Below are 27727 nucleotides of genomic sequence, written 5' to 3'. Positions count from 1 at the left end.
CAGTTACAACACTTTGGGCATAAGCAAAGGTGACAGATGTTGTTAGGAGAAGGGCCATATTTTTCATGGATACAGAGCACCTTTCTCTGGGGCCAACATTATGTTCCTTCCCAACACACCATGTGTCAATGACTCCAAATGCTCCTTCTGCCACAGAATAACAGAAGCACTGATCCTTGAGGCTGTAATCACTGTCGCTGTAATTGCTCTTGTTACCGTACGCTTCGTACCATCTAGTGTTTTCCTTCCTGATGGGTAAGAGCGTTCACAGCCACGTAGAGGTTCTGTTCTATGCTGCTTCCAAAATCTTGTGTACATGTGCTGAGTCCCTGATCTCCCACTTCAGGATCACTGGGCTGAACAGGGGCAGCCCTCTGTGATGTAGGTCTTGAATTGGCCCTGACACAAAACCTCTGAATTGGATTATTCTCCATCGTTGCTGCCCTTCTCTAAGGATGAGAGGGCAGCTCTGATTAATTGAGATTCATTTCTTTAGTCTCACTGAGTTTCTTGGAAGGATTTAAATTCCCTTATCTTTTTCTACTAATTTTCCTTATATTTTAAATGTTTTTAAGGGAAAGGCAATCTATACTGTATTTCAGACTTTGTGCATCCGGCTACACTCACGAGGTGTCCCTTTGTAATGCACCCTAGAGAGGTGTACCTTGCAGAACAAGGCTTGCTGCCCTCAGGACCTGCCTCACCTTCCCTCCTGGCCAACAGACCAGTCCGTAGGTACACTAAGTCAAGGAGAGTCCTCTGCGCCTTCCAAGAAGTAGACTGTTTTAAGTTTGGGGATTTACATAATATATTCATTCTAGCAAGCCCGCTCCCCTGAGCCTTTGGTCCCTTTGCATGCTTTGTCAGGGCGGTTCTGGTAGTGTTAGTCATTTGATGGGAGCCAACACTTTTCCAAGTGTCTAAGAACCTTATCAGCCGTGCTTCAGGACTGGCACTCATGCCAACACACTAGATTTGGTTTCACAGGAGAGTACCTCCATATTGATAAGTTTTGTTTAATTCAGTTTTGCATTTTGCCGCTAATTATTTCATCCGGCACCATTAACGCCCTTCCCAAGTACACCTTCCTGGTTTTAGCTGGTAAAGCCAAAGCCCAGAGCAACTTTGAGTAAAATCTGAGTAAAAGAAACAGTATAGGGAAGAGAAAGGAGATATGGAAGAGTTAGATCCCTGGTAGTTTCAGGAAGAGTATTACTAGTATCTCAGCCAGAACGTATTGTTCTCTTCTCTCCATGTTTACGGCATGTCGCCTAAACCCCTGTTTCTAATCGGTTTAAAGTTTCTGGGTTACAGGTAGTTGTTTATGTAGTTGTACCCCAACTCAATGGTAAATTTTTGGGGAATAGTCAGTCATTCTCCGTTGGACCTCACAGAGTGAACTTATACGTAGTATTTAATAATTTTTTAAAGATGTGTTTGGTGATATGCATCAGGGTTGGCAGGAGAAAACCTATAGCAATTCCTTTCATAAAGATGAAATATTCTCATTTTAATCTTTTAGGTCAATCTGAATCTTCACATGTTGTATTTGCTCGGTGTTTGTGTATGTCAGCCAAGATCTCAGAGATCCTCGGTTAGATACTTGTACAACCTGAGCCAACTCGAAAGGGTTTGCTTTGCAGCTGACAGCCAGTCAGCAATGGTCTTAGGAAAAGCTGTGGTCACCTTCTCAGAGAAGATCCTTGAAAAGGGATTCATTAAAGTAAATGTGGAGGTAAAGTTTACTGAAATAAACTTTAGAGACATGCCCAGAGAAAAACAAAATGTGCATAGTGAATTTTCTTCTCTAGTGTGGCAGAAAAGAAATATCTGCCACCCAAAGAATATCAGTAGAGTAGAAAACAAACAGGAATGAAGCTTTAACAATATATCAAACGTTTAAGGAGTTTTTTTTAATTGTTAAAAGGCAGAGGGGAATAATATGAATTAAACCAGTTCTCTTCATAATATAAATCTCCTTTAAGGCATGAGGTGAACGCTTTTAATAGTTTGCTTTTTTCATAGTTGGTTGCTTTTACAAACTAATTAAAAATTATTCTTTGTACAAATATTCTGTCTGTGATGCTTAATCTACCCTTCTCTCAGAGCAAGGTACTGAGGTACAGAGTTAGTAGACAACTTACCAAAAACCTAAGAGTAGAACTATTACTAAGCCCAAGTGAAAGGAGAGTTCATTCTGTGTTTGCTACAGCAGGCTCACTACTTGATAGGACTCCAGAGCTTGCCACAGCTCTCCAAGCAGTCGTTGAGTCTTGAACAAATTGCTGTGGAATTGCATCTTCCCTCTAGCATCAAGGAGAAACCAGAAGAAGGGCCTGCGTGCTCTATCACGTATACCAAGATCAGTGTACTTATTTGGCATGCAATCCATATTTATTGAATAAATCAATATTCTCCTTGCTTTTATAACAATATTCATGATAAACATGGTTATCATATTATTTAACATTTTATCTCAGTACATTACTGAAATTTCTAATTTAAATTCAAAATAGAGACGTAGTAGGTCGTGGAGATTATCAAAGGTTGGAATAGTTTAGCTTAACTAAACTTCTTTTTACATTTGGGTTTTAAATTGTTAGGTATATTCTCAGGTCTGCTCTAACCTGAGGACTCGCAGTTAACTCCTTGTTGCTTATCCACCGAGCTCCACAAACCCCAGTTCCCTCTTCTCTCAGGAGGCCTGGCTTTCCCTGCATGGCCCACAGGAGGCCGGTGTGTGTCTCCAGGACAGAACTAAACTTCTCTGTGTTGTGAATAATGGAGGAAGCAAATGATACACACCTGAAACAAGCTTCTTTCTTTTTCTTTTTCTTTTTTTTTTTTGTATAGATTTAAATCATGATGTGACCGTTTTCAGTCCCTCCCTATCATTCTCCCCATTTTATAAGCAGGCATCTCTTTCCAGCTTCTACCTCTCTATGAGAACCTTGTCAACGTAAGGTGCTACGATACATCTATGTACACATTTCCAATCTCCGTCCTAGCCTGGCAGTTTTGGTGCTACTGACCTATTTTATAGATAAGAAAACGAGGTTTAAAGAAGCTCACAGGTGCAACTGGAATCTTTGCTTCTCTCTGGCTCCGTGTTCCTTCCTGAATTCTGAGCCGGCAGACTAGATCCTCAGTGATGAGCGGATGATTGCTTCAGTGGTACACTCTTTTCCACGTTTTGGATCCAGCACAGTCCTGTTTATCCCTTTGGATCAATCAGTAGGAGAAGAAGCCTCTTTCCTATATGGGCTTTGGTTTCGCTCACATTTGACTCATTTATTTGTTCTCCTTAAAGAACTTTTTTTTTTAAAAAACTGATGATTTTACTGCTTGAAAGAAACATATATTCCAGAATAGGGTCAGCTTTGGGTTTCAAATTCTCAGCAGCAATCCTCACCCTCTCTGAGGGAATTTTAGGTTCGTAAGCCGTGAACTTCCAAATTTGAACCCAAGAATTAGGCAGATTTCTCACCCTGTCCTGAGCGACACTCTCTTCCTCCCCTTCCTCCTACCCTGGCATGGCCCTGCATACCTTATAGCACAGAGGGCAGAGGAGAACTTGGGCTCTCTGGAAGGAGGTGCTTCTAGAAGAAGGAAGGGTGGAGCTGAGTCAAGCATGGGTTGCTCTCCCAAATTTGTAATTCATATAAACCATTTAGTCTGCACAGGGGTAGAGTGAGTTGAGGCACAGAGAGTAGCCAATAGTTACTTTAACTGGGCTTTCTTTTCTCATCAGGCAAGGGGAAGCCGTCCTACAGTAAGAGAGCCAACGTAAGAGCTTTGACGTAACTGTCTATAATCTCAATTTCAAGTATCCTTCTGAGACCACCACCTCCTCTCTGCCCAGCACACTCGCTTTGATACTCTGGCTTCATAGTAGAACCTACTATTCCTCATCTCGCTTTCCCATCTCCTCTCCAGATGGTGTCAGCTAGACTATGATTTAAATACTAATCCTGAGGTGCCTTCTACATGGCTTATCAAGGGATCTCTGTAAGGTTAAGCCCTAGTTGCCATGGCTGTAACCAGCTCTATAATACTGTGACTTAATGTAAGAAACTCTTATACAGTTGAAGCCTTCGCATAATGGGTCAAATACTCAGAGGACTACTTGTACTAAGGAAAACCCATATTTGGCCCAACAACTTCATTGCAGGATTATTAACCAGTTGGCATTTGAGATAGGTAACCAGAATCAACTTGCTTCCCTTGAGTTGGACATGGGTGACCTTATAGCTTCAATTCAATGCACACTCTTTAGGCTTAGTGGTTGAGGACTAGCAGATTGCCTGATATTTTTGGCTCTTTGGTCAAAAAACACCAGTGTTGGGGCACCTGGGTGGCTCAGTCGGTTGGGTATCTGACTCTTGGTTTCAGCTTAGGTCATGATCTCAGGGTTGTGAGATTGAGCTCCGAGTCCGGCTCTGCACTCAGTGGGAAGTCTGCTTGAGATTTTCTCCCTCTCCCTCTGCCTCTGCCCCCACTCAAGAGCTGTCTCTGTCTTCTCTCTCTCATCAATCAATTTTTTAAAAAGCATCAGTGTTTTGTCAGAAAGGATACTCATCTAGCCACTAACTCCCCAGGTGTTTATCTATTGATGAGCATAATGAAGCCTCCAGATGTGTCTCTAACTTGGTCTGTCCTCATTCATGTTAGCCTCCTCTAGACCACTGATAGAGCATCAGTGTAGAAGCCTGAATGTCTCATTGTTGGCAATTGGAAGGAAAATCTCTATCGACCTAAGAAGTAACTCTTCTCTCAAGGACATATGACCTCATAACTGGAGTTTTAGCTATTTAATATAATAACAAAATACATAAGAATGTCAGGAGGTGGTGTGAGGAACAAATATATGAACATATTTGTAGAGGAGAGACCCAGGAGGAAGGTTTAAACTTCTAACTTTCCATACCCTAAACTTATATAAATTGACTATATATATATATATATATATATATATATATATATGATTTGCTGAGTCCCTTCTTATTATATGCCAAGTACTTGCATTATTTTATGACCCTTCGTAGGCCTATGAAATAGGGAATATTATTATCTTGTTCAATAGGTGAGAAATCTGAGGCTTCAGAGGTTAAATAAAGAACTCGCCCAGGTGATCCAGCGAGTAAGTACTGAAGCCCTATTGGCTCTACCCACTCGTTCCAGAGGTCGGTGGAGATGCTATAGAGATTAGGTGATGGGAAGGGCACCCCTGGGGCTGGCAAAGAGTCCTTTCACCGCCTCCATTGCCCTGGGCAAAGAGAAGGGTGGACTTAAATCCCCCCTCATTTTATTCTCTATCAAACAGCCTCAGGTTGCAGGTAGTCTCTATTTTTGATGCTCTAAGGCTCTTGAAGGAAAGGCCGCACTAGGAAAGGGAAGATCATTTTTTTGTTGCTTCTGTTTAGTGTTCGTCTGGGTTTTAGGGCAGTGCCAGATTGACTTATGTTCTTTCTTGGGATGAAAAAAAGAAAACAATTTTTATTTAAAAAGGAAAGATTCTTGAAGTCTGTGGGAAATGAATGGGATTAAAGAAGGTTACTTTTCTTTTTCTCTTTTGACATTTTCTGCTATGTTGACATTTTTCTGTGGTGTTTGGTAGGGGGTGAGACCTTTTCTGTTTTGCTTTATTTATATTTGCCTTAAACCAATCAAGGTCTTTGTTTTAAGCCATTTCCATTTCTTTTCCTTTTCTGCTTTGTAGGGGCATGCCTTTCCAAGAAAATACTAAGCTGCTTTTATTTGGTTCAAGGTTAAAATACATTTATTGAAAAGATCTATGTTATTTTCCTGTGTTTAAAAAATTTACACTAGATATAAATGAACATTTCTCTGGTTTAAAGGATTTTAAATATTTAGTTTCTGAAAAAGAGAAAAAAAAAGACCACAATTATATGAACACTAAAGCCATGTTTATACAATACATGCAATTTTATTGAACTTGATTTTGGTAAGCAGAGTGAATAATTTAGGCCCAAACTCTCCTTTGGTATAAAGAAATATCAACATGCCATTTCATCAGGGAGCCCAAGTGAAGGCTTCCCAGCTCAGACTGTAAGGCTAGCATGCCACATTTTGGGAGTTCTTACATTAGTAAGTTGGTCCTAATGAGGACCATTTATGTAGATCATTGCTTGCCTATACAATTTTTCTGGTTTAAGAGTCAGAATTATAGAATGTCAAGAATTAAAATGACTATCAGCTGGCTTTAGCCTTCCTATTTTGTTAGATTTTTTTTGTTCTCTTTTTAAAAATAATATTATACATATTATAATAAAGAAAATATCCTGTTTGTTCCCCCCCCCCCACCCTGTATAAAGCCATTGATACCTATTTTAGCTTCCTAGACCTGCCATAACAAGGTGCCACAAACAGGGTGGCTTCAAACAACAGAGATTTTTTTCTGTCACAGTTCAGGAAGCCAAAGTCCAAGTCAAGTTGTCAGCCAGCTCGGTTTCTTCTAGACGTTCTGAGACGGAGGTATCTCTTCCATGTGCCTCTGGTGATTGCTAGCAATCCTTGGTGTTCTTGCCTTGTGGACACATAGCTCCAATCTATGCCTCTGTCTTTACATGACATTCTCTCCTATGAGTTTTTGTCCAAATTTTCCCTCTTCTTTTTTTTTTCAAAGATTTTATTTATTTATTCATGAGAGACATACAGAGAGAGGTAGAGACACAGGCAGAGGGAGAAGCAGGCTCCATGCAGGGAGCCCGACGTGGGACTCGATCCCGGGACTCCAGGATCACGGCCTGGGCCAAAGGCGGGTGCCAAACCGCTGAGCCACCCAGGGATCCCAAATTTCCCTCTTCTTAAAGGGATACCAGTCATTGGGTTAAAGTTCTCTATAATTTAGGGTGGCCTCATTTTAACTAGGTTATATCTACAAAGACACTATTTCCACATAAAGTCACACTCACAGGCACTGGGGTCAGGACATCAACATATCTTTTTGGGAGATCCATTCAGCCCACACTGGCTCCACTCTGATATGTTAGAAGTAGAAGTCTGGTCCTAGAAGACAGAGTCCATGCTTGAGTGAATAGTCAATGAAATGTTATTTACTCATTAATTCCATCATTGTAAATCTTAAAGGACTGTTCAGAACATTTTATTTTCCTAGAACATTGACTTGAAATGACTCTCATATTGGTTTCATATTATTGATATTTGCTATAATAAGATTTAAAAACTGGTGATTTTAGTGGTCTCGGTAGTTTGTACGCATTAAAAAAAGTGAGTCAGGATGTATGTGTAACACTCTGTGGCCAGAGGAAGGATTTTGAACTTAGCACTTCCCACTCCTCAAATTTGCTTGATGAAATTGAAGGCTAGTTCCCGGAGCAAGCAGGAGAAACAGCTTGGGGTGGGGGCAGACTTGGCACTGAACGTGTTGGGTGACTTCACTCTTGGGCATGAGCAGCCTCACTCTGGAGTCTCATCGCTACGTTCAGTGACGTGCTCATGTGCCTGGATGAGGACTTCTATACAGCCTCAGCCAACATACGTTTACATGCCCAGGGGACTGTGGAGAGGTCTACAAGAACGGAGGCCTGCATGTTAGGGTCCGCCTCTGGATAACAGGGCAAGAAGAATAGGATGGGAGGCCCCCACTGACACGAGGGCTGGGCCAATAAAAGGCAGAGCAGAGGATTCCCTGCAGGGAACTCACTGAGGAAAGATGAAAATATCTTGAGCCAGGACCCCATGTGTCAAGTGGGAATGCTCATGGTCAGACATTGTGAAGTTACTGAGAAACCAGAACTTGCTTGGTGAAGAGAAACAGCTTTGAATTTTCCTACACTGTCACCTAAAACCTCCTTCTGCTGTACATTGGCACGTGTGGCTGTATGTTCGGGAATTGAGGGCAGCTTGCTGGGTTCTCCAGTGGAGAGATTGTCCCCGGTCGTCTGGGGGGAGACTTTGAGCCAGGGAAGGTTCCACTCAAATGAGGTGGTCTGGGTTTGTTCTATCAAGGACAAATCAGGTGTGAACGTTATACTTTGAAAAGCCCTAAAAGTGTATGCAAAATTTCATGTCAATTTTCATGTATTCTCTGAGGACGAAGGTCCATAACTTTCAACAGGCGGCCTTCACGACAGGGAGGAGGCTCAACTTACCTCTTCCCAATCTCCTTTGAGTTGACTGAACACATTGAATTTTGTTTCATTTAGGACTTTTGTCATATGTGGGATACGTTCCCTTCTCTTCCTGCCCTCCTTCCACCCATCCTCACTCCCCTGGACACCTTCTCAGACTGCAGGTCTTGGCTTACGTTTCATCTCTTTGAGTCTCCCATCTCAAGTACGTTCTCTTCTTCCCTATTTTTCTCTGCTCAGCTCCCTGTTTCCTCTAAAACATGCATCAACCAAACTCAAATCTCATGCACAGCAACTCACAGAGCTGTGTACTCACAAAAAAGGAGGCTCAGGTAAGACTGACTTTGGGCCCAATTCACTGACAGATTTCAATGGCTAAGCCTTTCTGGTGTTTTTTTTTTTTTTTTTTTTTTTTTTTTTAAGAGTGATCTATACCTACAAATATTAGTCTGCCTTTCATTCGTAGTTCTAGTTTACTTTTAAATTTCTGAAGTAAGATAGGATATGTGAAATCTATTTCTTTGTATCTAACATGACTTTTTGTTAAAGAGTTTCTTAGCCCCTTTCACGGGAGTGTCAACAGTGAAGGATTTAACTCTTCATCCAGGGCCAATTCCTAAATTTAGCAAAGTTGTCACTGATGTAATGGCATTTCAATTTAAGCAACAGAAAACTTGCTTTCTACAGATTATTGTTCTTTCATATAAAAATATATTATAATGCACATCAGAGAGGGCTGAGTTAAAGCTTGATTACCCAGTGAATATTTCACAAAAAAGATTTTTCTCCAGTCCATTGCCTTAAGAAATGTCCACATTTTTCAGCCAAAGAGGTCTCAACAAACTGCACAATTGACCTAGGTTATAGCTCTACCTGTAGACTTCTAGGTTCAATAAAATATATGTTAAAAGCAAGTTTTGTATTTATTTATTTGTGACCTAATTTTCTATAGACATATAAGGAAATACACTTAAAATCTTAAAATATTTTTTTCTAACAAAAGTACTGCACAGTCATTGTAGAAAAACTTAAATGTGAATTAAAAAAATAAAGCATGCCCTAATGAAACTATGATGATGTCCTTTTGGTGAAATATTTGTATCCATTTTTTAATTATTTCCAGAACAAATTTTCAGTGTGTACAATTTTCAACTATAATATGCATGTTTGAACTACATACTGATACTTCATTATTATTAATAAATCAAATGTAGTTTTTCTTTAAGAAGCAGTCTAAATATTAAGATAAAGCACAGATCCAAACAAACTTAAAAAAGAATGAGAAGCAAAACATTCCTAAAAATATTAACTAGGAAAAAATAAAATAAGCCAACTCAGTCCTCTAGGTGATGTTAATTACATTGTGATTATGTTCAGTCTCCATGAGGACAGAGATTTTTGTTAGTTTCTTTCATTGCTTAATTCTTATGCCCAAAACAGTACTTGTCATATATCAATATTAAAAATCATTTGTCTTTGGCCAAAAAAAAATCATTTGCTGAATGAATTAATCAAGGAAATATAATAAAATTGTGGTTTATAGGCAGTTTATAGCCCCTTTTGGCAGTATAAATCTAAATAATTGAAATGTATTCATTCAGTACTTTTTGTGTTTGGAGCCCACAGATATTTGCCTCTACCTTACATACGAGGAAACCACAGCCCGTATTGGTCTGTTTGGTTTTTCTTTGCTCATAGTTCAGCAAAATTAAGAACTGGTCTACACATAGAGAAATGAGGCACAAATCTACTGCAATATTTATTAGCTAGATATCTAAAATTGAGATCTATATTTTATACATAACTTACTAGAAAATCGTTCTCTTTTTTAAAAATGTTAATTCTAGTGTAGTTAACCTACAGTGTTATATTAGTCTCAGGCGTACAATACAGTGATTCAACAGTTTCATACATCACCCAGCGCCACATGACGAGTGCCCTCCTCAGTCCCCATCACCTACGTCACCCACCCCTCACCCACCTCCCCTCTGGGACTCACCAGTTTGTTCTCTATAGTCAAGAGTCAACTCCTTGGTTTGTCTCATTCTTTCTCTCTCTCTTTCTCTTTTGCTCATTTTTTTTTAATCCTTTGAACTAGTGTTTTTGTATTTTGGGAGTGCTACCCAGTAGCATGATTACTGGATCTTAGGGTAGTTTTATTTTTAATGTTTTCAGGACCCACTATACCATTTTCCACAGTGACTTCACCAGTTTGCATTCCCACTAACAATGCGAGAGGGTTCCCCTTTCTCCACATCCTTGCCAACACTTCTTGTTTCTTGTGTTTCTAATTGTAGCCATTCTGACAGGTGTCAGGGGATATCTCATCATATTATTGATTTGTATCTCCCTGATGATGAGTGATGTTGAGCATCTTTTCCTGTGTCTGTTGGTCATTTGCTTGCCTTCTTTGGAGAAATGCCTGCTCATTGTCTTCTGCCAGTTTTTAAACTGGAATATTTGCTTTTTGGGTATGAAGTTTTACAAGTTCTTTATATAGTTTGGATACTAACCCCTTATCAGATATGTCGTTTGCAAACATCTTCTCCATTCAGTAGGTTGCTTTTTTAGTTTTGTTAATTGTTTCCTTTGCTTTACAGAAGCTTTTTATTTTGATGTAGTCCCCATACTTTATTTTTGCTTTTATTTCCCTTGCCTCAGGAGACACATCTAGAAAAATGTTGCTACAGCACAGCTAATGTCAGAGACATTACGGCCTGAGTTCTCTTGTAGGATTTTTCTTTAAAGATTTTATTTATTTATTTATTCATGAGAGACACACACAGAGAGAGAGGCAGAGACACAGGCAGGGGGAGAAGCAGGCTCCATGTAGGGAGCCTGACGCCGGGACTCAATCCCGGGACCCCAGGATCACACCTTGGGCCAAATGCAGGCGCTACACCACTGGGCCACCCAGGGATCCCTCTTGTAGGATTTTTATGGTTTTAGATCTAACATTTAGGCCTTTAAATCACTTTGAGTTTATTGTGTAAGAAAGTGTTCCATTTTCATTCTTTTGCATACAGCTAACATGCCAACCCAAAACCATTTGTTGAAGACACTTTTTCCCATTGGATGTTCTTTCCTGCTTTACTTGAAGATTAGTTGACCATATAATTGTGGGTTTCTTTCTGAGTTTTTATTCTGTGCCATTAATCTATGTGTCTATTTTTGTGCCAGTACCATACTGTTTTAATCACTGCAGCTTTGTAATGTAACTTGAATTGTGATACCTTCAGCTTTCCTTTTCTTTTCCAAAATTTCTTTGGCTATTCTGGGTCTTTTGTGGTTCCATATACATTTTAGGATAGTTTATTCTGGTTCTGTGAAAAATACTATTGGTATTTGATAGGAATTGCATTTAATCTGCAGATTGTTTTGGGTGCTATAGCCATTTTAATAATATTCCAATCCATGAGCATGGAATGTCTTTTCATTTATTTGTGTTATCTTCAATTTCTTTTCTCAGTGTTTTATCATTTTGGGTAGGTTTATTCCCAGGTATGAAATTATGTGTGTTGCAATTGTAAATGAAATTGTTTTCTTTCTTCTTTTTTTTTTTTGTAAATTTATTTTTTATTGGTGTTCAATTTGCCAACATATTGTTTTCTTAATTTTTCCTTCTGCTGTTTCATTTTTAGTGTATAGAAATGCAATGGATTTTCATGCATTTGATTTTGTATCCTGTGACTTCAGTGAATTCATTTATCAGTTCTAGTAGTTTTTGGTGGAGTCTTTTGGGTTTTCTATATATAGTATCATGTCATCTGCAAATAGTGAAAGTTTTACTTCTTCCTTACCAATTTGGATGCCTTTTATTTCTTTTTTGTTGTCCGATTGCTGTGGCTAGGACTTCCAATAAAATATTAAAAGTGTTGAGATGGACATCCTTACTTTGTCCCTGACTTTAAGGGGGAAGTCCTCAGTTTTAACCAATGAGTATGATGTTAGCTGTGGAGTTTTCACAAATGACCTTTATTATATTGAGGTATGTTCCCCCTACTTTGTAGAAGGCTTTTATCATAAATGGATGTTGTGTTTTGTCAAATGGTTTTTGTTCATCTATTGAAATAATCATATGTTTTTTATCCTTTCTTATTGATATGATACATCACATTGGTTTGTTAATATTGAACCACTCTTGCATCCCAGGAATAAACCCCACTTGATCATGGTAAATGATTTTTAAAAATATATTGTTGTTGGATATGGTTTGTTAGTATTTTGTTGAGGATATTTGCATCTGTGTTCACCAGGGATATTCGCCTGTAGTTCTCTTTTTTTGTAGTGTCTTAATCTGATTTTGGTATCAAGGTGATACTGGCTTCATAGAAAAAAAATTTGGAAGTTTTCATTCTCCTATATTTTTGGAATAGTTTTCAAGAAATAGATATCAACTCTTCCTTAAATGTTTGGTAGAATTCACCTGCGAAGCCATCTGGTCCTGGACTTCTGTTTGTTGGGAGTTTTCTGATTGCTGATTCAATCTCCTTACTAGTAATTGATATGCTCCAATTTTCTGTTTTTTTTTTTTCTGTTTCAGTTTTGGGAGGTTATGTATTTCTAGAAATTTATCCATTTCTTATAGATTGTGTATTTTGTTGGCCTATAGTTTTCTGTAATATTCTTATATAATTGTTTGCTATTTCTGTGGTGTTGTTTGCTATTTCTTCTCTCTCTGTGATTTTGTTTATTTGAGTCCTTTCTCTCTCTCTCTCACTCTCTCTCTCTTTCTCAATGAGTCTGGCTAGAGATTTATTAATTTTGTTGCTCTTTTCAAAGAACTAGCTCCTGATTTCATTTTTAGGTTCTCATATCACTTATATCAGCTCTAAACTTCATTATTTCCTTCCTTCTGCTGGTTTCATTTGTTCTTTTTCTTTTTTCAGATGTAAAGTTAGGTTGTTTATTTGAAAATTTTCTTGCTTCTTCAGGTAGACCTGTATTGTTATAAATTCCATCTTAGAGCACTTTTGCTGCCTCCCAACGGTTTTGGACCATTGTGTTTCCATTTTTGTTTATTTTCATGTTCTTTTTGGTTTCTTGGTTGCCCCATTCATTGCTTAGTAACATGTTATTTAACCTCCATGTATTTGTGGTCTTTCCAGATTACTTTCTTGTGGTTGATTTTTAGTTTCATAGCTTTGTAGTCAAAGAAGATGCATATTATGATTTAGATCTTTTGAATTTGTTGAATCTTGTTCTGTGGCCTAATATGTGATCTCTTCTGGAGGATGTTCTGTGTGCACTTAAAAAGAATGTGTATTCTGCTGTTCTAGGGATGCAATATTCTGAATATATCTGTTAAATCCATCTGGTCCAGTGTGTCATTGAAAGTCATTTTTTCCTTGTTGATTTTGTTTGAATGATCTGTCCATTGATGTAAGTGGGCTGCTCATGTGTTGGGTGCATAAATATTTACAATTGTATCTTTTTGGTTGATTGTTCCCTTTATTATTATATAGTACCCTTCTTTGTCTCTTGTTATAGTCTTTGTTTTAGCCTATTTGTCTGATACAAGTATTGCTATTCTGGCTTTCTTTTGACATCCATTTGCATGGTAAATGTTTCTCCGTCCCCTCACTTACAATCTCCAGGTGTCTTTAGGTATGAAATGAGTCTTTTGTGGGCAGCATATAGATGGGTCTTGTTTTTTCATCTGTCTTTCGATTAGAGTGTTTGGTCCATTTACATTCAAAGTATTTATTGATAGGTATGCATTGCCTGTTTGTTACTTGTTTTTTGTTGTTTTTCTCTGATCCTTTTTCTCCTCTCTTTCAAGATATGCTGGTTTTCTCTAGTGATATACTTGGATTCCTTTCTTTTTATTCTTTGCATAAGTGTTTTGTGGTTAGCATTGGGTTTGTATATAACATCTGCATATGGCAGTCTTTACTAAGTTTATGGTTGCTTAAGTTGAAACTCATTCTTTATTTCTCTCCTCCATGACATTTTAGATATATGGTGTCACATTTTGCATCCTTTTATTTTGTGAATCCCTTGACTTATTATTATTATTTTTTTACAGAAAGACTTATTTTTACTGATTTTGTGTTTCCTACTTTTCATACTCCCATTTATGGTCTTTCTTTTCCCTTCAGAGGTCCCTTTAATATTTCTTGTAGGGCTGCTTTAGTGGTCATAAACTCTGGGGCCTGCTGCTTCCTGCAGGAGGCTGTGTGTTTATGATGAAGGGCAGGGGAGAAACATGGCACTGGCCAGCTCTCCTGTTCCTGTAGTTCCTTAGTGAACTGAGATCAGCAACCAATTCTCCCTCTTACAAGCCCCATGCACCCCCCAAACTCCTGCTCCCAAGTGTATCTCCACAATCATTTGCTGTGCTGTCCCTTCAAGGGCAAGGGCTCAGCCCTTGTTGACCCCCACCTCACTCTCCCAGAGCCAAGCCCACTGACCTTCAAAGTTCCAGGCTCCAAGTCCTGATGATTGGAAGCACCCATAAATTCGGCCCTTCGGATCTCAAAGCCAAATATCACACAGATTTCTCCTTCCTTTTTTAAGCCTCCCCAGTATGCTAGTTTGTTTCTTACTCCTCTCCACACCTGCGGATCCCTCCTTGTGGCTGTCAGATACGAGGGGTTTAGGTTCCCACCACGTCCTCGCCTCTTTGATGTGGCTGCTTCCCTACATTTAGTTGTGGAGTTTGTTCAGCCAGACTTTGGGTCCTTTTCTGGGTTATTTGCTCTGATGCAAGTGTTATCTAGTAACCATAGGATGAGATGAGTTTAAGGTCCTCCTACTCTGACATTTTCCCTGGAAATTAGAAAATAATTCTTAAAACAAGTTTAGAAAAACTCATTGAAGCTCTTTATGTGTAATATTACTCTTAGACCTCATTGTTGTGCACTCTGGGTTAATTTGCTACTCTGCTAATTTAACTGCAGTCTCATTTAGTTTCTCCATCTAGTAGCCTCTGTGTTTGTTTACATTTTCTGATTAGGCTGGATTAAGGTAATTGTTAATATTTCCCTTATGAACAACTTGAAATGAATATAAACCACTTGGAAAATGCCTTTTCAGAACCTGTTGTACCCAAAGTTCTCTGTCCTGTAGCAGACAATCTGTTAAATTTCCCAAAGTCTTATTTTATACATCTTTAGCCAAGCCTAATGATACAAGTTCAATCTCTATGCAGACTACTGCTTGTCCACTATCCTTATAACTCTGGTAGTTTCCCTCTCAATTCTAAATTCTTTAGCAACTTGGAAATCCCCATCTTTGCTGCCTTTTCTTCTGTTACTCCTCTTAGTGTCCACTCCTTGAGTCAGAGTAGAAAAATACCTCCAGGCAGAAGCCCAGGGCTATTTTGAGGCTCATGTTATGTGTTTTTCTTCTCTGAAGAATCATAGTCCTGTACTGCCTGTTGTTCACTACCTGAAAAGAGTAACCTCATATGTTTTGGCCAGTTGTATAGTTTTTACAGCACAAGTGACAACCCTGCTTATACCAGTTGCTCCGTCAAGTCCAAAAATAGAAGTCTTATTTAATTTTTATTATGCCTTCTTCACCATGTTCTTCTCTTTTTTTGTCCTGACTGAATACATTTTATTTATTTTGATTGAATATATATATATATATATATATATATATATATATATATATACCATTCTCTTTTTGGTGTGATTTGAAATCAAGACTCTGTTTCTATTAAATTAATGGCCATTTAAAAAACCAAATACATATGACTGATATTTGAACCTTTATTTTGTAACAAAATCAATAATTAAGGACTATGTTTAAGATTGCTCCCTCTAAGAATGTGGTCATGAAAATTGAAGCATAAATATTAGATAAGGAAGTTCTGAGTTATAATTTCAAATGCTGTTATTTATACCTAGAAAATCTAAAATAATAAATTGAAATTTATTACATCTAATAAGATAGCTTAATAATTTGGCCACAAAATCAAGAGCCCTTCTGTGTACTAAGCCTTATGTTGGCCCTGAGAAGAGAAGTGACAAACAGCCCAAGGTCGACTCCCTTGGTTCCCCTCAACTCTGGCTAATGCAGTTAGGATAATTGAAGTTCTCCAAAGGGAGTTGAAATCCCACCAGCATGAGTAGCCAGAGGTTAGGATTCTAATCCAGGTATCTCAGATAGATGAACAAAAGGGAACTGCTGCTGTGCATAACAACATAACAGGCTGTCATCTTTGTGGAAAATGCTTTCTTCAATATTACATTGTCTCTGATCCCTCCTGCTCCCCTTTGGAGGTGTGTGTATGTGTTTAAAAAATAGTTTCCTGTTGATTATCTTGGAAGGACAAGAAAGATCATCTTCTCTTAACACTGGTAGAGATATCTTGGAAGATACTAAGCCATGGAGCGGTTAACTGGGATTAACCGCGATTAACTGGGATTGTTCTATTGTCTGTGTGCATAACTACTAGCTAGACCTCAAGATGTAATTTTATTTTATTTTATTTATTATTATTTATTATTTTTTTATATTTTTTAAGATGTAATTTTAAATTGAATACATCTTTGGGAAAAAGTGTCAGAGTATATTATGTCCTATGGATCACATTAGTGAGGGGAGGGAAATGGATCCTAAGAAGAAACATCTGTGAACAAGAAAGGGTAATGTTTTTCTAAAAGGTGGTAGATACTGGCTCTGTTGAGTATAAAGAAGAGATGCTCTTTAAGGAGAAGGAAGAAAGGCAGCTGTCAACTCAGAGAAGCAAGGATAACAACTGGATGGTCACTAACAGAGAGGTGATCTATTAAAAAAGTGACCTTCTTTTTCCTAGGACTGTGGGAAGCCTTTTATTTACTATGTAATTTACATTTTTTCTCCAATATTTTAATTTCTTTAATTTACCCTTCTCGTTTCTGGTATACTTCTGTAGCCTGTGCATTAGCACTATGAACAGTGACATAATGAGGAATTAAGGAAAGTGCAGTCTTGCCAGCTTGTGGCATTAAAACTGGATCAAGAAGGATGGTAGGTATGGGATCCCTGGGTGGCTTGGGGGTTGAGCATCTGCCTTTGGCCCAGGGTGTGATCCTGGAGTCCCGGGATCGAGTCCCGTGTTGGGCTCCCTGAATGGAGCCTGCTTCTCCCTCTGCCTGTGTCTTTGCCTCTCTCTCTGGGTCTCTCATGAATAAAAAATAAAATCTTTTTTTTTTTTTTAAAAAAAAAAGGACAGTAGGTCTCAGTGAAGCAAGGGAAGCCCAGAAAAGCCACAGAGCACTAAGAGGGGGATTTAGGGGAGGACATAAGACAACCCACCACTTATTTGTCAAATACACCAAAGAAAGGCAACACTTGGTGCACAGAAGACTAACAATTGGGTTATGTAACAATTTAAAGAAGTTCATGAGTATCTTCTTTAATGTAATTTTAACTTCTGAGCTATGATATGCATATGTAACATCATTAACAACAACAGTAATAGATAACATTTACTGAGTGCTTGCTATTTCTATACTTGGTGTTACACTTGAGTTCTCTCATTTAATCCTCAAAACTGTTTGATGAGGAAGATACTGCTATTTTCTCAGGGGAGGAAATAGAGTTTTGTTGAGATTAAGAAACTTGGTCTTGCTCCCACATCTAGTTAATGAAATAATCAGCATTCAAATTCAGGTACCTGATTTTAGACCCTATCTGTTTATATACCCTGAAGAAGCCAAATGTATTGAGTACCAATATGTAGAATAAATAATACAGCTTGTAGCATAGCCCCATGGATAGACATCATTACTTCCAGAAATGACCTAACACACTGGAATTTTATATCCTCATGAAGTAAGTAGAAGGAGTATTTTCTGTAGGCAAGGTAAGCTGGGCATTCTATTTTCTGACTGCCTAAACAACAGGAGTAATTCCTTCCAGTTAAAAATATTAAGCAAGTTAAGGGCACCTATGAGCATAAAACACTGGGCATGTAAGGTCTAGAAGATAAACACCTGTTGTACCAGGAGTAAGGCCATCTAATGGTTTTTGTCCTGGACAACTCAAGGAAGGACATTTCCCAAAAGTTGTTTTTGAAGTACATAATGTTTTGTGGAAAAATGAAGATAATAAATGTTGCATATTAAAATGTTTGTGACAGGTGCATTTAAAGCCTTCTCTAACCTCCTGCCCCTAAGTGTGTTCACATGACAACTTCTTTGAATAAATACTTAGTCTGGAGACTATTCTGGAAAGCAGAGGCCCCTGATACATTTGGTAACTATAGTTACAGTTGTCTCTTCTTTTCCTGGAATGTAAAATAATATATCATCATCTCAGAAGTCATTTTAAAAGCCTTAATGAGATAAACACTCATTTTTTTTCAGGCAATATTCTTATTGTTGTGTGCTAGTCATAATTTCCTTCTCTCTCTCTCTCTTTTTTTTAATTTTTATTTATTTATGATAGTCACAGAGAGAGAGATTGAGGCAGAGACACAGGCAGAGGGAGAAGCAGGCTCCATGCACTGGGACCCCGATGTGGGATTCGATCCCGGGTCTCCAGGATCACGCCCTGGGCCAAAGGCAGGCGCCAAACCGCTGCGCCACCCAGGGATCCCCGATAATTTCCTTCTCTTAATGATAAAAATGCCTAGCCATAACGCAGAGGCAAGATGTGAATGCTAATGTCTACAACTTGAAGAACAAATATATTAATTAAAAAAGGTATTCTAAGGAAAATGTCTTTCTTGTCTTTCTTAAAGCAAAATAACTAATTTATTTAATTAATGACTATTCCAGATAATGATTATATTGAGTTTTTTTTTATATTGAGTTTTAATTGGCTTATCCATACCAACTTGGCAAAACATTAATACAAACTGATTTTTAAAAATGTTCACCAAAAATTGAAATGTTCCTCTCAGCTTGAGAAAGCCATTGTAATACACAGAAGAAATGGGAAATTAATCCAGTAGCTTGGCAATGTGAAGCATCCCCTCAAGCCCTTTGTATCTCTTATGGGAAGGGACTCTTCTCCAGGGTGCAGAAGGAAGGGAGTCAACAAAATTTGTCTCCTTAGTTCTTATTTGTGAGAAGAATTTATGAGGAAATTTAAAATTTTACTCCCTTAGTTATACTAAGAGGCATATCTATAGTAAAATAAAACACCTTTATCCTTTAAGATAGATTTGCCAAAGTTTGCTATTATGTCCAAAGTATGGTATTTTCGCCACAAAGAAATAGAGTGCTTGATGTGCCAAGTAGAATTCTTCTCCAACTTATTTTCTACTCCCATTGTCAAGGTCTGTGACCTGGGAGCCCAAGCCACTGTGACTCCTGAGCTCAGCTTGGGCTGGGAGGCTGATTTGTGTGGGTCTTGATGCTGTCCCTACCTTTTTATCCTATTGTGAACATAATGGATACCAAGAAAATACACTGATAAGGACACAGGAAATGATTTGGCTGCAGATTTTTATTTCTTAAGCAACATTTTCTTATTCTGTTCACTTGTACCTCACCTTCAGTATTGACTCCCTTATGAATTCTGAGCCTTCCTATCACAGTAGGAGAACCCCGACTCCAAACACTGGAGAGACTGTGACTGTCAATATGACTCCTTATTCTCTATGTTAACCCTTGTATTTCAGTATCCGATGTGTTTCTTAGATTAAAAATGGCGATTGGGAGACTGTCAATAACCTTTGGTTTCTGCCATTTTTATCAGATTGAGATCTTCAAGGGTTAAAAAAACCCAAAACTATGAAATGGGCACGTTTCTGGAGTACAAGTCATTAATATTGTTTTGTGAGTGCTGATTGGTCTGAGCCACCTCCATGGTGGTTAAGTGTAGATGCATGGTTGGAGTTGGGGGTTTAGGCACAGAGGAGCTCATTCCTATCAGTATCCCACCAGGGTAAGTAACCAGGGAGAACTAGCCAGGGGATCCAAGTCACAGCCATGTCAGGAGTCAAAGATAAGATGCGTAAATGCCAGGTCCACAGTAGCAAGCAAGTTTAAAAATAAAATGAGACCAAAGCCAAGAAGCAAGGTAAAAAGATGACATGGCTTAAAGCAGGAGTTCAAGAACTAGTGAGGAGGAGGACTGCAAATAGCTTTTGGTGTTTGCATCTTGTCACCATGGGCCAGCAGGTAGGTAGCTCACACATGGTTTCAGACCAAAGGGAAGAAACAGAGTTGAAATGACCATTTTTCAAGACACTAGCATGTAAGTGGTTTTCATGGGTGTAACAAATGAGCAGGTCTATTGGCTATATATTTCAACAAATTACTAAATAATTATACAGGTGACTTTTCAGTATTTTATTTGAAAATATACATTAATTTGCTCTATCAGAGAGTGAGCTGCTTGGAGGCAGCACTGATTCATATTTATTCTATCATTTATCTATCTATCTATCATCTATCTATCTAAAATAGTGTAAGCACCCTTGCAAGGCTGGAGAACTCTTTCTGCCTCTCTCTCTCTGTATACATATGTCTATACGTATCTATCATCTATCTATCTATCATCTATCTATCTATCTATCTATCTATCTATCTATCATCATCTATCTATCTAGTAAATCTCACCAAAGCTGGAGAAAAACAGAGAGGGAGAGAGAGAGAGAGAGAAGAAGGGAGACAGAGAGAGAGGGAGAAGGGAAAGAGAGGTGAGTGAAAGAGAGAGAGAGACGTACACAAATTGCCCATGTTTTCCTCCCTTTAGTAATGGAGTGAGAAAAAGAGTTGCAAAAGACAGCTGTGCTCTTGGTTGCCTTGAGAAGTCATTTCTCGTCCTTTGGTTGGCTGGAACTGCTGCTCCAACTTTCAGACACAGGCTCCCGTGGACATGTAGTAAATCCAACATTACCTCCATCCCATTACAGGATGCTTACATTCAGTCAGCTCTCCTAGACACCAAAATTCTTAGAAGATTCTTTCCACATCATCTTGAGGCAGCTGCCTCTTCACCTCAGGTCGTGGTAATGAACTTCAGTATTTGGGGTTCTGTACCTAGTTTTAGTGTTGGGGATGGTTTACGTCCACACCACCAAGCAAAGCTTTGGACACCAACTGTGTATCCTACAATTCACCTCAGTTCTGATGCTGTTCACTCAGAGATAGCATCAGATCCCACAGGATCTGTCCTGGAAGACTGCTTTCTGCTTCAGATGCCAGTTGCAAATCCAGGTTGTTGGCGGTGCTTCTGAATGACTGCCTATAAATTAGAAGTTCCCACGACCCTCTTTTTGGTTTTGATTAATTTGCTAGAGCAGCTTTCAGAACTCAGGGAGCCTATTAACTCATTAGATTACTAGTTTATGACATAGGATATTAAAGGATACAAATCAACGGTCAATTGGAAAGATAGTAGGGCAAGGTATGGAAAAGTAGGACAAGGGCAGAGTCCATCCTCTTGCCAGGCACACCACTGTTCCTGAATCTCCCCATGTTCACCAACCCATAAGTCCTCTGAACCCTCTCCTTTTGGCTTTTTATAGATGCTTAATTACATGGGCATTATTGGTTAAATCATTGGCAATTGCTGACTAATTCAAACTCCAGCTCCTTCCCTACTCCCTGGAAATCAGGGAGTGACACTGAAATTTCCAGCCGTTAATCACATGGTTGGGTTCCCTGGCAACCAACTCCCATCCCTACGTACTTTCCAAAAGTCACCTCATAAACATAAACCCAGTTGGCTGGAAAGAGGCTTATTATGAATAATAAAGTGTCCATTTAACCTTTATGGCTCTGAATCAATTTCAGAAACTGATGACAAGAGACCAAATATTATAACAAAAGATGCTTCCATTTCCCTTATCCCTCAGGAAATTCCAGAGGTTTTGGGAGAAGTGAGCTAGGAACCATGGATGGAGATCAAGTAAATATACATAAGAAATATATTTTGGACAACTGGGTATATGTCAAAATGCAAACTGCACACAGAGTAAAACAAAGCAGAAAGATGAGTTTATTGCAAGGGTTTTAACCTGCAAGCTGGGAAACTCAAAGCTATGGGAGCTGTGAGTTCTGAGTTGCTCACAAATTTAAAGGGTTTTTATGGGGTAAATATGGAAGTTATTTGGCTTTTTCAGCTGATTGGTTGCCTGGTGGTCTTCTTTATTTGCATTAGGGTAACTGAGTCAGGGGAACAAGGAAATCCAAAGATGATACAAGCAGACTTGGTGTTTGGGGACTGGTTGGCATCCTCTGCTGATTTTTTTGAGAAAAGCTGTAAATTTCTGTAATTTATGTTAGGTAAGGTTAAGTTTTCTTTTTCTTTAGTGCATCTGTGTTGGTCAACTCCATTTTGTCCCCAACATAAATGACTCTGTTTTTGTTTTGGTTCTACATATATTTCTTATAAATATCACACTCTGCAAGGTGGTAGGTTCTAATAATACCACCTTCTGCAGCCCTCAAATCTGATCACCTATGGAATTCATATCCTATAGATCTTGGGAATGGGAAAACTAAAATTTGGTGGGTAATTGTAGAGGTGCGGTGGTACTTATATATGGAGTTTTGCCATAATGTTGCCTCTGAACAAGCCTTTCAGAAAAGAGTTGGTCCTGATATTTGTAAGTTCTCTATTCTTAAAATACAGGCCATGTGTGCCCAGGATAAGCTTTTGTTGTCAATTCCTGGAAAATAAGATCCTACATGGCATCTGACACTACCTTGTTTATATTATATGTCAGAGTAACACTTTAGCATTTCTTCGTGTCACTTAATCCTTATTAGTAACTTATTTATTTAAGTATCAGTAGCTAATTCAGTCAATTAACTATAACTTTACAAGATGGGCTTTTGGTAGCTTGTGGGTATAGAAATATGGAATTCACCTAAAGTATGATAAATAAATTCATCTTTTTAATCATTGACACATGATCTTTAATGTCAACAATCTAATAAACGTCTTAGGGTCGACTCATAAAAATAAGTAAAGATTAGAAAATGAGACCTCTGAGAAAATATTGAAAGTTCATTCAGGAAAACTGAGAACCCTTTTACTGATGATCTTCAGTTTGCTGATAATAAAATCAGAATGTTCATAAAGAAAAGTTACTGTTCTTCATAAGTAATAGAAGGAAGAGTGAATAAAGTATTAATTACTTTATGGGTCCAAAATTTCAACCACTTGGAAACTATTGAGGATTACTTTGGAAATGAAAGAAATTTAGAATTATTCTTTCTGGATTAAGATGGGACAGCTTTCTGATTTCCTGCGGCCTGGGACAGATTAACTAAAGCACACAGACAAAGCAGGTTCACTCTTGGAAACTCTCTGTCATTCTCAGATCGGGCTCTGGGGGTCAGGGTTGAGGCATGGTGCTCCCTAAGCTCCCAGGTTCACCGTCGCGTTCGAAATACAGCAAACATTGATGCTTTCGGTTCTCCATCTGGTATCATTCATAAGCTCTAAGTTTATTTACTCATAAATGATAATTCAACTAACAAGCTAATATGCAATATTCTGTGTTATTGGATATTTGCATATACTTTTAATGTATACATTTAAGTAAGAGTTTATATTAGTTTCTATTAAAATAAAGAAGTTAAAGCTCAAAGAATATTTAAAAAAAAATCTATTTAGGGGCTCAGTGGTTGAGCATCTGCCTTTGGCTCAGGGTGTGACCCTGGGTCCTGGGATCGAGTCCCACATCAGGCTCCCTGCATGAAGCCTGCTTCTCCCTCTGCCTGTGTCTCTGCCTCTCTCTGGGTCTCTCAGGAATAAATAAATAAAATATTTAAAAATCATTAAAAATAAAAATAAATTTAAAAATCTATTTAGATCTTGAAACTTGGAAGGATTTGTAAAATAATATGTATCAAGAATGAAGGTACCTCAAGTCTATAATAATAGGATCATTTCAAGTTTTCTCACGTTCCTAAAATTTGGGATTGCAATCATTCTTTTAATTCAAAAGCATTTGAAAGCTCTCCAAAAATTCAAAAAAATCATTTGGAACAAGACAGAATAATTTACCATTATTATTGTACTTCAGTGTTTTATCAGCCCCAATTCAGAGAATGGCAGACAGCCAAAAGACATCCGTCCTCCGCACAGTCCCTCCTGTGCGTCCTCAATCCACAATTCAATGACTAGTGAAGGCTGGCATCCAGAAAGGGAGAATTAGAAGAAGGTTCTATATCGAAGAAGCTCTTTAACAATTTTTGGAGCTACATACTTTCCTATTCTTTAGCTATTTTCTGCTTTCTTCCCATTTTTATTTATTTATGTATAAACAATGCTCCCAGATATCCCTAAATATTTTGGAAAAATATGAATGGTAGTCTTATCTTTTAAACATCTGAATGTCTAAAACATTTAAACATCTAAACGTCCAACTGAGTTGCTATATTTAATTATATATATTGTGGTTGTATGATTTGAGCTGCTTCCGAATACTACGCAGTTGGAAAGAGTCTACCCTGGTAATTCTAGCAAGGCCCAGGCTTCCCTTGCTCCACTGAGCCCCTTCCCCCACTCCTGCCTCACTCTCAACTGTATTCTTTAAGGCTCCAGTGTCTTCTCTGTGAAGGCTTCTCAGATGCCGTCACGTGAACTCCATGCTCCTTGCTGGATTCTTTCACTGGACCTTGTATAAGTCTCGATTCAAACTCATGTAGTGCTGTGCTTTAAGTTCTTCTGTATTCCTTAAGTTTATCATCACGAACAACAAGGTGAGAGAGGGTATTCAAAACCTTTAAAACCCAGCAGAATGTAGATGTTGACCAGTCAGAATGGAAACCAGCTTGAAATTACACCGGTGTAGTTGGGGCTAAATAAGAACTCTCCGAACTAGCTTCTGAGCTCATTAAGTACAGGACTTCTGCACAACGTGGTGTTCTTGGGACCTAACACAGTACTTGGCATTTGGTTGACCAATAAGTGTTTTATGAGTGAATGAATGAGACGTCAGGGAAAGTTATGCTTTAATTCCAGGACAGATCTTGACATCTTAGTGACTTCAGGATGGCCGGGCACCAGTTAGCCTTAGACATTAGTTTAGCTCGAGGCAAGTGTGTTGCTCCACAAAGGAGGCGATCCTAGGGACACAGTCCACAAGGTCTACTCCCTGAGTTGTCCCCGCAGCCAAATTGCCCTGGGCCATCTGCTCTCTCACACTTTCCTGGTATATTTTTGAAGGACAGAATGGGTTAATTAAATTGAATTTGTGGAAGAACAGATAGTGGGAAAACCTACTTCTCAAAGAAAACAGTCTATGATGCCATTAAAAAAAAATAACCTGTAGTTAATTATTTAAAACATCTCAAACATTTTGAAAGCTGTTATTCCTCATGAATTATTATCACATATGGAAGAATATATACTGGATGAGAGCCATTCTTCGTTTAATGTTTATCTAGTGTGGGAAAAGATTATTTAGATACAATTTGGAATTATTTAAAATGAAGAAATACATGTTCAGTTTCCCTCAGGATAGTAATTCTTCTGAGCCTTTTTTTTTTTTTTTTAAATGTCAACCTGGTTTCCAACTATCTTTCCTGTGAGCAATTCCTTTATCTTATTCATTGGAATAGGTTTGGTTCCTTTGCACTTCTTTCTGGCAGCTGAAACTTTCTGCTCAGCAGAGTGGCGGTTCCTTCTGTCCTCCCCTAAGCAGATGCATATACGCTCAAAACACATGTTGAACCCAAGAGTCAATTGTTCATATTAGACTGACTCAGAGGAGTGAGGGTGGAGGCCTATGGTAGCTCTACATAGGATAATTATTTACCTTTACTTAATGTAGTGCTTCTAAGTGATGAAACCACAGCAAGGATTAAAGGGCATGTTAAAGTTCTGTCCCCCAGTGCAAGTTAAGATGGAAATGAGGGTGGAGCTATAGGAAGCTTTAAACCAGCAGTCCAAAGGTCCCAACTTTCTCCTAGGAGACCGTGTGATGGCAGGCAAATCCTGGACTTCTGGCGAAACTTCTTTTCATCAGAAGGATTAAGCATTTGACTTAGCTCACCACTAAAGTATTACCCAGCCCCAAAATTCTACAATTTTTTTTTAAGATTTTATTTATTTATTCCTGACAGAGAGAGAAAGAGAGGCAGAGACATAGGTAGAGGGAGAAGCAGGCTCCATGCAGGGAGCCCGATGGGGACTCGATCCCAGGACCCTGGGATCACGCCCTGAATCAAAGGCAGACCCTCAACCGCTGAGCCACCCAGGCATCCCCCAAAATTCTACAATTTCTTTAAAAGGTTTTCCATAATTTTTCGTAGTTGTGATAAAGCGGGTGTTGAGGAAGAAGAATTTTCTTCTGCCCTTTAAGGTGCTTCTAGTTGGATTAAGAATCAAATTGATGAGACTGATTAACAAGAGAAAGTCAAATTTAGAATCCACGCGAACATGAAATTCCAAAGATAATGAAGCACCATGACACTTAGATGAGGTAAGGAGAGGGGAAGGGTCTGAGGACACTAAGGGGGAAAGAGACCATTAGCAGGAAGGTGAGAGGAGATGTTTAGAAAACAAAGGCCACCCAATTTTGTAGATAAATTTCTTAGGAAATGAGGAATCTTTGTTAATACTCTCTTCCTGGTATAAACTGGCAGTTGAAGGGGAGGTAAAAAGCTTTTCCTGAATCTGCTGGGTTTAGATTGTTTTTCATGCAAAATAATGTTCATGTGAAATGAACCATCTTGGGGTGGGCTGCCCTTGGCCCCCACACAGGTTATGAACTGAGCCTGTTCTGCTTGACCAAAGGCCTCTGTTACCCTAAACGCCCTAAATGCTGGCATTATGACAGCTGGCATCTCTTCATCACACAAACAGTCCTTATCGTTTCAGCTCCATCATGTTTTTGGAGTTACTCTCTTTCATTTACTGATTGATTTCAGGGCACTGTCCCCTTCTAAGATTATGCCTGGCATTTATTATTCAAAGTAAGAGAATTACAAATTTGCTTTCTTAAGACATCAATGTAAATAAGTAATTTATTCTTCCAAAAATGAGACCAAGACAATAGAAATTAGTCCAAAACATGAATGCAAAAAAGATGAGAATAATGATGCTTGATCTTAAAAATTAACATTTGCTGTGGTCATGAGGAAAGTGCAAGCAAAAAGACAGAGCTGCTTTTCAGAGACTGGGTCTCGGTGCTTCAGAGAATGCTCCTGGATGAGGTCATCCTATGTCCTCCAATTTACAGTACTAAAACCCTATTTTCTTACTCTAGTTACAGGTAAGTTCTAAATGATTGAGTCATTTAGAAGGAATTGATTTGTTTACAGTAATGCCAACTGTTAGTTTATGATAAAAAAAAAACAACAACTAAGAAGTAGACTAACATCCCATGGAGGTGGGCAGCAAATTGTGTTTTTTTTTCTTATAAGAAAGTTTATTTACGAAATTAAATCATTATTAGAAGGTTCCTCAGTAATGATAATGTTACAGGGTGGGGAGTCACACAAATCCGGGGACAATTAAAAGAATAGTGGAGACTGAGGAAGTCTCATCACCAATCTCTATTATAAGCCTTTATTTCTAGATGGGAATTAACCAGTCCCTTAGACAGTAATGGAAACACTGGCAAATTTTTTTTTTAAAGATTTTGTTTTTTTATTTATTCATGAGAGACACACACACAGAGAGAGAGAGACAGACAGACAGAGACCCAGGCAGAGGGAGAAGCAGGCTCCATGCAGGGAGCCTGATGTGGGACTCGATCCCGG

The sequence above is a fragment of the Nyctereutes procyonoides genome, unplaced genomic scaffold (genome assembly GCF_905146905.1).
Source record: "Nyctereutes procyonoides isolate TBG_1078 unplaced genomic scaffold, NYPRO_anot_genome, whole genome shotgun sequence".
NCBI classification, from domain to species: Eukaryota; Metazoa; Chordata; class Mammalia; order Carnivora; family Canidae; genus Nyctereutes; species Nyctereutes procyonoides.
This window is presented reverse-complemented; position numbering follows the sequence as displayed.